This window comes from Mercenaria mercenaria, chromosome 9 (genome assembly GCF_021730395.1).
Source record: "Mercenaria mercenaria strain notata chromosome 9, MADL_Memer_1, whole genome shotgun sequence".
In the NCBI taxonomy this organism is placed as follows: Eukaryota; Metazoa; Mollusca; class Bivalvia; order Venerida; family Veneridae; genus Mercenaria; species Mercenaria mercenaria.
This window is the reverse complement of record NC_069369.1, coordinates 37,172,671-37,182,138: the sequence shown is the minus strand read 5'-3', so window position 1 is coordinate 37,182,138 and position 9,468 is coordinate 37,172,671. Positions and strand designations below refer to the sequence as shown.

Here is a 9,468-nt window from a genome sequence, read left to right as displayed (position 1 = left end):
CCATTTCTTTGTAAAATTATTTCGGTAATAGCGAACTCGCTTCATACGAATTTTCGGGAGATACGAACACATTTTGGAAGTCCCAATGAGCTAAAATGTTACAAGTTTCCATTTTTTGATACGAACTATTTTTAGATGTCGGCGGCCATGTTTTAATGCACTTTACATGTTACAATAAGTAAAGAATAATTTAAACAGCAAGTTATGCATAATACAAAAAATAAATGCAGCAAGTGTGAGGGGAAAACATATTCAATTGGACATATAATGTAAAAGCTCTGATATCTAAATTCATAATGATGTCACAGTCTATATGACGTCACATTTTCCGTAAATACCTTTATTATAGTGTTACGACGATAACTTGTATTTTTGTAACGCTATATTTTAATGCTTCGTCTTAACACCCTTATGGCTTTTATTGAAGTGACCAAGTATAATGATTCAACAGCACAAACAATCGTATGGCGATGACGAAGCCGACATTTTAGTGTAACAACAGAATTGTATCTTTAAATTTCCATATGTGTCTTGTGAACGGCATATTAGCCACTCTTAAAACACACTCAGGGAGTCCACACAAACAAAAGGGATGAGTGTAAGTCATGACAGTGCGTTTTATGAATTGGTTTTGTATTCCATTTCAAACCCTGAGTGATACTTAATTTAGCTTTTACGTAAATCAACTTAAAAATATAGTGAATCCATGTGAAAATCAACTTTCATTGACGCCATTATCGCCAATGCCAGAAAATATTTACTCTCATTTATCTATCATGTGTTTTCAATGGTTTTCTGGTCACTCAAGAGGACTAGCTATTTCTCTGCGAAAGGCCACGGACGATAAGTGAAGCAAGTAAATATCATTGCTATTTCACCATAGAAAGTTTATTTTGAGAAATAATTAAAAGATATACTAATGCAAAAGGTAATGGTATCAACACGCTTTCGATTTCTTCACTCAAAAGGCTTGCTGTCATTTTATTAGATTATCAGTCAGAAAAAAGAAAAAAGTAAAAGTGAATCAGTGAATTACAAGCAGCATTTATAGAGAAGTTGCTGATCGCGGCCGATGACCGATGAGGACGCGATCATATTGAATAGGTAAAGTATATGCGCGCTGGGGAAAATATTTCATGATGGACCTGTGAATTCTTAACTTATGGGTGAAACAGGTCTCTTAAGCGTAAATACGACTAGCTTCTAATGATTATAAAACATACCGTACGATTTGTTGTGAATTAACTGTTGTTGTACTTTAGGTAGTTTAACCGCCACCCTTGTTTAAGAGCAACATTTAAAAAACACGTTTTTTCATCCTCAAGTAATAAGTAAGTAGACTCGCCCAGTTTAATCAATCTAGACGCATAATCTAACTCTATACATAGAGCGCCTACTTCACCCGATTTACATTCGGAACATTTTCACGCGTTTCGGGCTTTATCGTATGTTTAACATGGGATTTTTGAACCATCCAAAGATGTTGGAAATGTTTGTCTCACTGTTTATTTTTTTTTAATAAAACTGTTACTGCTTTCATTGTCTACCACTTTTTTTCCACCCTGAAAAAAACAGTAATGAGTTTGTACACTGTTCAGACAATTGTGCTCTGTTGAAATTTAACCAAACACAAGTTTACCTGCATAAACAGAAAGCATTATATGTCACCATGCGCGGATCCAGAGGGGGTGGGGGGACCGGGGGTCCGGATCCCCTCTGGAAAATCTTTAAAAAAGGAACGAAGACAAGAAGGAAAGAAAATGTTTTTCGAAAAAGGCAACATTAGGACTGCATGTAAAGTATATGCGGCTGCTGCTACATACGACCCCGACATAATTCATATTATTTATCTGAGAAAATTGGCTGTGTCCGTGCATGGTCACTATACCTGTCCAGTACTGGACATTACGGTAAACGCTTCTTTCTTGCACAAATGACAATTTCGCAACTTCTGTCCGGTTTGTACAAATTTCTGGCCGCGATAAACCATTTGACTTGTTGTCAACTTGAATAATACTAATTTTTGATGTTCCATAGTCTATATGCGTTGCTTTCTGTAAATCTTTAGACATACCCATTTAAGGTGGTAGGTCAACAATATGCACATGGAGTTATGATCAGTGCTAGATTGAAGTCATTCTACATAAACGTCCAGGGAAAACACAAACTATACCAGTTTAACACTTCAAACGATTGTGTCCCTTGCCTAATGTGGTTCAATTATTTATAATACAAACTCTACTCTATTTCTAATCTATTTCAAACTGACTTCGCGATAACCTTTATAACCTAATGCCAGATCGTTTGTTGACCTAATGGATGAGGACGTCATTTAAAGATGAATCGTCAATAAGATATAATAAACAATATCCTTAACGACTTGGTGAATTTTCGAATAAATTCTATGTATTTATCTTTTGAGATTTTACTTTTGTGTCGCTGATGAATGGCGTTATTAAGGTATTAGATCACTAATAGTAATGTTTACAAAATGGCCTTTGCTTGATATATTCTGAAAGGTAACCGTGTTTTGCACTATTTTGCAATTTTTAAACAACTTTTACCTTGCCGTTTTTTATAAATTTTGTATAACTTATGGTATCTCCTCAAGCTTAAGTAGAGACGAATTTTAAAGTGATAGCCACTATCCAAAACGTTTGCTGAGAACTCATTTTACCATTTATTTTAATAAAAGAAACATCAAACTATTAGTAAACAATTATAAAACACAAAATAAAAATGTCGGTATAATTTTTTCAATGGTGCCTCAAGTAAACGGATTTAATGAGACAGAATTCATACCTCAACATTGAAAAAATATGGTCAAATGCTATGTTTCTGTTTTGAATTTTGCTTACTCCATTTAAAAATAACCTTAGGGCAGACGTAAAACCTACCTAAATTTCTTCCACAATATATAATCTAAAAGTTAAAGCAAAATAGAGAACTTTCACCGCGTGTAACTCAATATTTTTAAAGATGTGTAACTCTACCCCTTCTGTTTAAGTAGTAAATTCACTTTGAACACAAAGAAATCGCTTATAAGGTACGTCTTTTTCCATTTCTGTACAAGAAATCAATAATAAGTCTTGAAAGAAGTAAAAACTTACTAGAAAAAAAGGAAAATAAGGGAAAAAAAATTTGGTCCCAGTAGGGCTTGAACCTATGCCCCCCTAAGAATTGCAGTAAAAGTAGGTTTATGGTAGGAAGTGAATACTCTTCAAAAAGGAGGTTCTCTATTAGTGACCTAATACCTTAACGGAAATTCTACCATTAGATGCATCATCGGTTTTATTAAGCTTGCTACATGGATCTTAGTACTTGAAATGGATACTAGCCTTGCAAGGGAAATAAAATCGTTTATTAAAGCATCAACATATCTCAATCACCACATAACATCTGGACATAGATAACCTTAAACTTCATTGACAAACACATATGCTTAAATATACAACGAAATCAATATAAATGTGCAATTTATCTACTAGAACGCAACCGTGAAGCTTACAATCTAACCGTCAGGAGTTTTGAATATATGTAGTACACATTCACTGTCGGATAGTCTCTGCATAAAGTAATAGACAATTCTCTGCATAAAACACTCGATAAAAAAACAAATGTCAAACATTATTCAAAATATGATAGAGTGCATAAAATAATGACAGTCACTGTCGTCTCGCAGGAATTCTATCACTTTTGATCTGGTCAGTTTTGCTAAAAACGTTTGAAAAGTATTAATGCACATTTCTATCTGTATAAACAAGTCTGATGAAAAAATATGATTTTATCTTGTATGAAGGTATTTACATGTCAGTTCATTATATTGCTGTACTCGTAATAGTTACAATAAATGTTCAGGTGACATTACTGGCAGTTTGTTTATAAGTTTGAATTATTGTGATACAAGTTACTAAGCGTTTTGTTCACATATGCACCATTTGTTACATGTGTGCCTTCTTCTACATACGGAAAGGTTTTACACAGTTATCTCTACAAAGTTGACACGAGAACAAGTATGTGTGGCATTAACCATCCGTCTTTTTTTTTATCTTATCTAAATACTGATATACTATATATATAAATCCTTGTGTGTATCAGTGCTATTCACTGGGCACGTTAAAGAACCAGGCTGTCTATTCGCAACGAGCTAGGCTAAGTTAGCCGGACAAGCCTGTATCTGATTTCTGATCTCTCTGCCGTGGGGGCTTTGTCTCACTTTGTCCCTCTGGTCAGATCGCTCTGTGTCTGTACTAGTAGAGGATGAATTATGCGCCCTGTGTGGCTGCATTTGAACTATGTAAAGCGCCTTTGAACGTAAAATTGATCATGAAAAGGGCGCTATATAAATCTGGTACAATAATATATGCTGTTTTCTAGACACACGTATTTCATTTTTTTGGACGGAAACTAATTAAAATCAATAGCATCAATACGTGATGAAACCGACACGAGAGATCAAAACAAAAGTTTATCTCCCATAGTCTGAATCACACCATCAAAAAAAGTTCTCAGTAAAGACAAAATTGCGCTCTCTCTCCCTCGTTTCATGAGGAATAATTAGCTATCTGATATTCTCTAGTTGTTTTTTTTTTTTGTCTACAATGGTTTCATCAAAGACTCATTGCGCACAGCAAGTCGTTAAATTCCTCTTTTTCATTTAAGGATCGTCTGTGTCTTCATATTACAGGATTTTATGGACTTAAAAACTAAGACCGAATTGTACTTACAATTTGCAAAATGATGACGAAAATCAGCGTTGTCTTTTTGCGAGATTTTTACCCGAGATCTGTCTTCAGTTTTGTTCATTTGCGTTTCCCTAACATAATTACGAATCGCATTCTGAGAGTCTTCACTAATCTAACCATAAAAACTTATTATTTCTTAGAAAACGCTCCGAAACGTAACATAGAGCGAACTCTCATTTATTCCGTTGACAGTTAGCTTGTGGTCATCATGGTGTCGCGAATGGCCGCCAATTTTAAATTCATGTAATTTGAGCTGATATTTAAAACTGAATATTATCGGATTATCATACGTTAAGTAAACATTAAAACACTCCACAAAGCCTAAGAACATTTATGTCATAATTTTATTCTTTTTTTTTTTTCTTTTTTTTTTCTTTTTTTTTGTGAAATAAAGGAGTCGGCGATCCAAAACTGACGAATCAACTGCCGCTATTTGTGTAAAAACTTGAAAACTGATATTCTCTATAATTGTAAGACAAAATATTGTTAAATATTAATTCAAGTGCTCATTGAACATGGTACTATTAATCGGCAAAACCTAAACCTACAATGATGTATTTTAGCTTGTTCAAAGTATGTACACACCAACCCTCCTTCCTTCGATATTCCGTTTCTTCGTTATACCCCAGTCACACATACGGCGCGAATAGCTACGTCTAGCTACGGAAAGAAACTTAGCAATCCGTATCGATCCGTACCTGAGCAGTACGGATTGATACGGGTTACTACTTTAAGGTACGGCTCAGGTACGGATCGATACGGAATTACTACGTTTCTGGTGTCACCCCGGTATAGAAGTACTTCCGGGTCGTTGTATCCTAGAAAGTAGTTCTTTGAAATTTTGAAGTTCCCAATTTAACGCTATCCCTACTTTGACATGTTATATTCCAAATGTATTTATTGATACTGTGTACATTTTTTGTCATTTCTGATGTCTTTAACAGTTGTTTTATGTGTGTTTTTCAGGATTACATTTCTGTGCGGAAGGATTGAAAAACTACACCAGACTGGTGGCCATGACAGATGTCAGTGGGAAATTTAAACATGGACTAGATACTTTGATGTGTAGCAAAAAAGTTCATCGTTGATGGTGGTGTTTTTCTGTGATATATTGACTGGGATAGTATTACTCTTCAGAAATACAGAGCTGTCAATGCTGCAATTTTGTTGTGAAATTCACAATCCATGTCAAAAAGTGCTTGTTTTACTATACAGCAAAGAAGGAGAAATTGTACCGGGCCGACACCTATATGGCAAATTCAGAAAGTGGAATATCTCAGCAACCATAGGGTTTACAGTCATGAAACTTCACACACTAGTAGCTGATAACAATACAAATCAGTGGCTAAAAGGATATTTCCAAGGTTTGTGAAATTTTAATTTTATTCAAATTTTAAAAATTCAGTAGTTGAATTTTCTTTGAAATTTGAGTAATAGTTGTCTCCTCTTGATTTGTCAGTCTTCTACTATAGTGCAAAGACACTGAACAAGCAGGAAGCTTTAAAAAGGCTATATAAAAAGAAGACACATAGTTTTTCACTTTAATTTTAAGAAAAAAATATAAATTTAAATTTCTTAAATTTTTTTAAAAAAAATTCTATTTCGCATAGCGTCTCTTTTCCGAAGAATTTATAAGTATATATATGTGAACATGTTACAAAGTGCCGCAGTAGACCGTGGATGAACAGTGTCGTATGTGTGGAAGCTGTACATTTTGGACAGGATGGGTTTATAAATGAGGCTATAGTCGGTTTCGTAACAGGAGTCGGAGAGACTGATTGCTTGTCGGGCCTGGATCTCGAACCGGTCACGGTGTTATTACACTGATGTTAAAGCCAGTCAGCAGGCGTCTCATATATGATATAAAGAAATTGCGTGAATGTTCGTTCCCTTGCGTATGAGACGCATAACTAATATTACACGAAATAATTATTTTTCTCATTTCAGTCAAATCCAATGTGCTACCGGCATTTTGGCATTGAAGGACATTGCTTACCGGTGTGCCGAGTGCATTTGTCGGCATTATTAATGTATAACAAGTTTTCTTTACACTGACAGGACATTGGTTGTATTACACAGGGAATTACATGGAGGTTGCTTCAGTGTGCTAAAATAGTTGTTGTTGTTGTTGTTTGTGTATTATTTTATTTATTCATTTGTTTTTTCAGTTTAGAACATATTCCGAGCTTTCAGCTTCAGCCCGCATCAGGCCGTCGTCAGATACATTCTGCCTTGAATGGGATGCTTCTATTCTGATTTGCTTTTCAGGTTTACAACGCAGGTCTGTGTTACTAAGAAAATATTTAACGGGGCTGATTTCCTGGGTCGGCCTCGTGCAGTTTCCTTAATATGTATTTGTCCTGGTACCGACTGGAAACACAACTTGACGGTATTTGTATTTCAGTTTTGCTCGATTCATTCTACTTCATTCTTTAGATAGGACTTTTCCTGTTGGGACTTTTATTCATGTTTTTCTGTATGTTGTTTTTTCATAGCATTTATGTGTTTCAATTTTTAAATGTGCATTTCAGATACTTTGTTGTCTGTGCTGCAAGAGGTTGTCTGGTAATAGTTATTTTAATATTCTTTTCACTGTTTCAGCTAACATATATGTAGAAAATTATTCAGTTGCAGTGTTTTAATGACAGACTTCCTGTAAAGTTCCTGAACCAGTTGATATCAGAATGATAAAGAAATGATAGATGGTACCAATCTGTGAATATTATGTCACTTTTTTCTATAGGTGTTCCTGATCACACTAAGAACTATACACACACACTCAGCTGTTTCTCAAGAAAGGCCGACACCGGTTCACAATCTTTCTTTTGTCATTTGCAGGCGATGAATTCCATATGTCAGAAGGAAATTTAGAATCGTACAACCAGTCAGCAGCTACCCATAAACCAGACCAACCTATTAAGTCGAGCGGGCAGAAGCTGTGATTCCCAGTGTAACACCGCAGAATGACGGTTAGTTTTCGGTAAGCGATTTACATGTTCCACAGGTGAATTGCCCTCTGGTCCTAATGTCTTTAGTCAGAACTGTAGCCTAAAATGTCAGTAACTGCTTGACAGTTTCAGGGGTACCCTGAGCTGTGTCTGGCTCCAGTTGGAGTTCTTGACCTTCCGCACTTGCCTGCTTCAAAGATGGCGCGGATCGGCTTTACATTTGGCGTTTCAGGCATTGTTCGGCTTAGCCGAAGAAATAATTCATTTTAAGATAGGCTGTGATGTATTGATCTGTTTTACTTCCAGTAATTGTCATAAATATAATCACATATTGGTCTTTGCTTGTGGGTTTTGGTCTTTCAATCAGTAAAAGTTTCATTTTTCTGCAATTGTAGTGGGTAAATTATGCATTTTTTACTAAAAATTGCATATTTTTAAAGTAAATACTCATTTTGATACATCATTTTTCAAAATAAATAAGCTTAAAGTTACATAAAACATACTATAAGCATTAACTAGTGATATCACAGTTGATTTCATGAAAATCTGATTGAAATTTTCAGAAGGAAGGCAAATTTTGTAATGTGCCTTTTTTCTTCAAAATTCCGGTTTCCGAGCCAATTTCTCCGCAAAGTAGGTCTAATGTTTGAAATGTTTCTGCGGGACAAAATTTTCTTTGCGATGACAATGTCTTGTGTAACTTTTCTCGCAAAACCCTAAGTTACAAGATTTTATGGGAAAAATTTGGCTAAATTAAAAATTTGATAAGATTTAGGTGTCACCCCGGTATAGAAGTACTTCCAGGTCGTTGTATCCTAGAAAGTAGTTCTTTGAAATTTTGAAGTTCCCAATTTAACGCTATCCCTACTTTGACATGTTATATTCCAAATGTATTTATTGATACTGTGTACATTTTTTGTCATTTCTGATGTCTTTAACAGTTGTTTTATGTGTGTTTTTCAGGATTACATTTCTGTGCGGAAGGATTAAAAAACTACACCAGACTGGTGGCCATGACAGATGTCAGTGGGAAATTTAAACATGGACTAGATACTTTGATGTGTAGCAAAAAAAGTTCATCGTTGATGGTGGTGTTTTTCTGTGATATATTGACTGGGATAGTATTACTCTTCAGAAATACAGAGCTGTCAATGCTGCAATTTTGTTGTGAAATTCACAATCCATGTCCAAAAGTGCTTGTTTTACTATACAGCAAAGAAGGAGAAATTGTACCGGGCCGACACCTTTCTGTCCGTGGCTAGACGTAGCTATTCGCGCCGCATGTGTGACTGGGATATTAAATAAGCGCCTAATTATTTCAGATCAGGAGTAAGCTGCGTTACTTGTCACTTGTTTATTCGCGAAATCGGCTTATTTCAGTTCTCCGTATTTATTTTTTCTTTGATGTTATACCACAGTCACACATACGGCGCGGATAGCTACGTTTAGCTACGGATAGAAACGTAGTAATCCGTATCGATCCGTACCTGAGCCGTACGGACTGGTACGGATTGATACGGGTTACTACTTTAAGGTACGGCTCAGGTACGGATCGATACGGATTACTACGTTTCTATCCGTGGCTAGACGTAGCTATCCGCGCCGTATGTGTGACTGGGGTATAACACAGGTATAAATGTTCAGCAGTGTTCAAATATTTTAAACAGGTTACAGAAATTTGATCATAAAAGATCAAATTTGATAGATAGTTGTGAAATAAAGACAGTTGTGAAATACCTTAAGTTTACGGTAATTTTTGTTGTGAATGTGTATAT

The 9,468-nt window shown here is 35.4% G+C and overlaps 1 long non-coding RNA gene across 1 annotated transcript; it reads left to right on the top strand.

Annotated features, from left to right (window-relative positions):
- Positions 1 to 5,736: 5,736 nt before the first annotated feature.
- Positions 5,737 to 8,939, top strand: LOC128559481 (uncharacterized). Its single transcript, XR_008372393.1, has 3 exons — positions 5,737 to 6,109; positions 7,584 to 7,725; positions 8,657 to 8,939. It is a non-coding gene; the product is annotated as an uncharacterized LOC128559481 (long non-coding RNA).
- Positions 8,940 to 9,468: the final 529 nt, after the last annotated feature.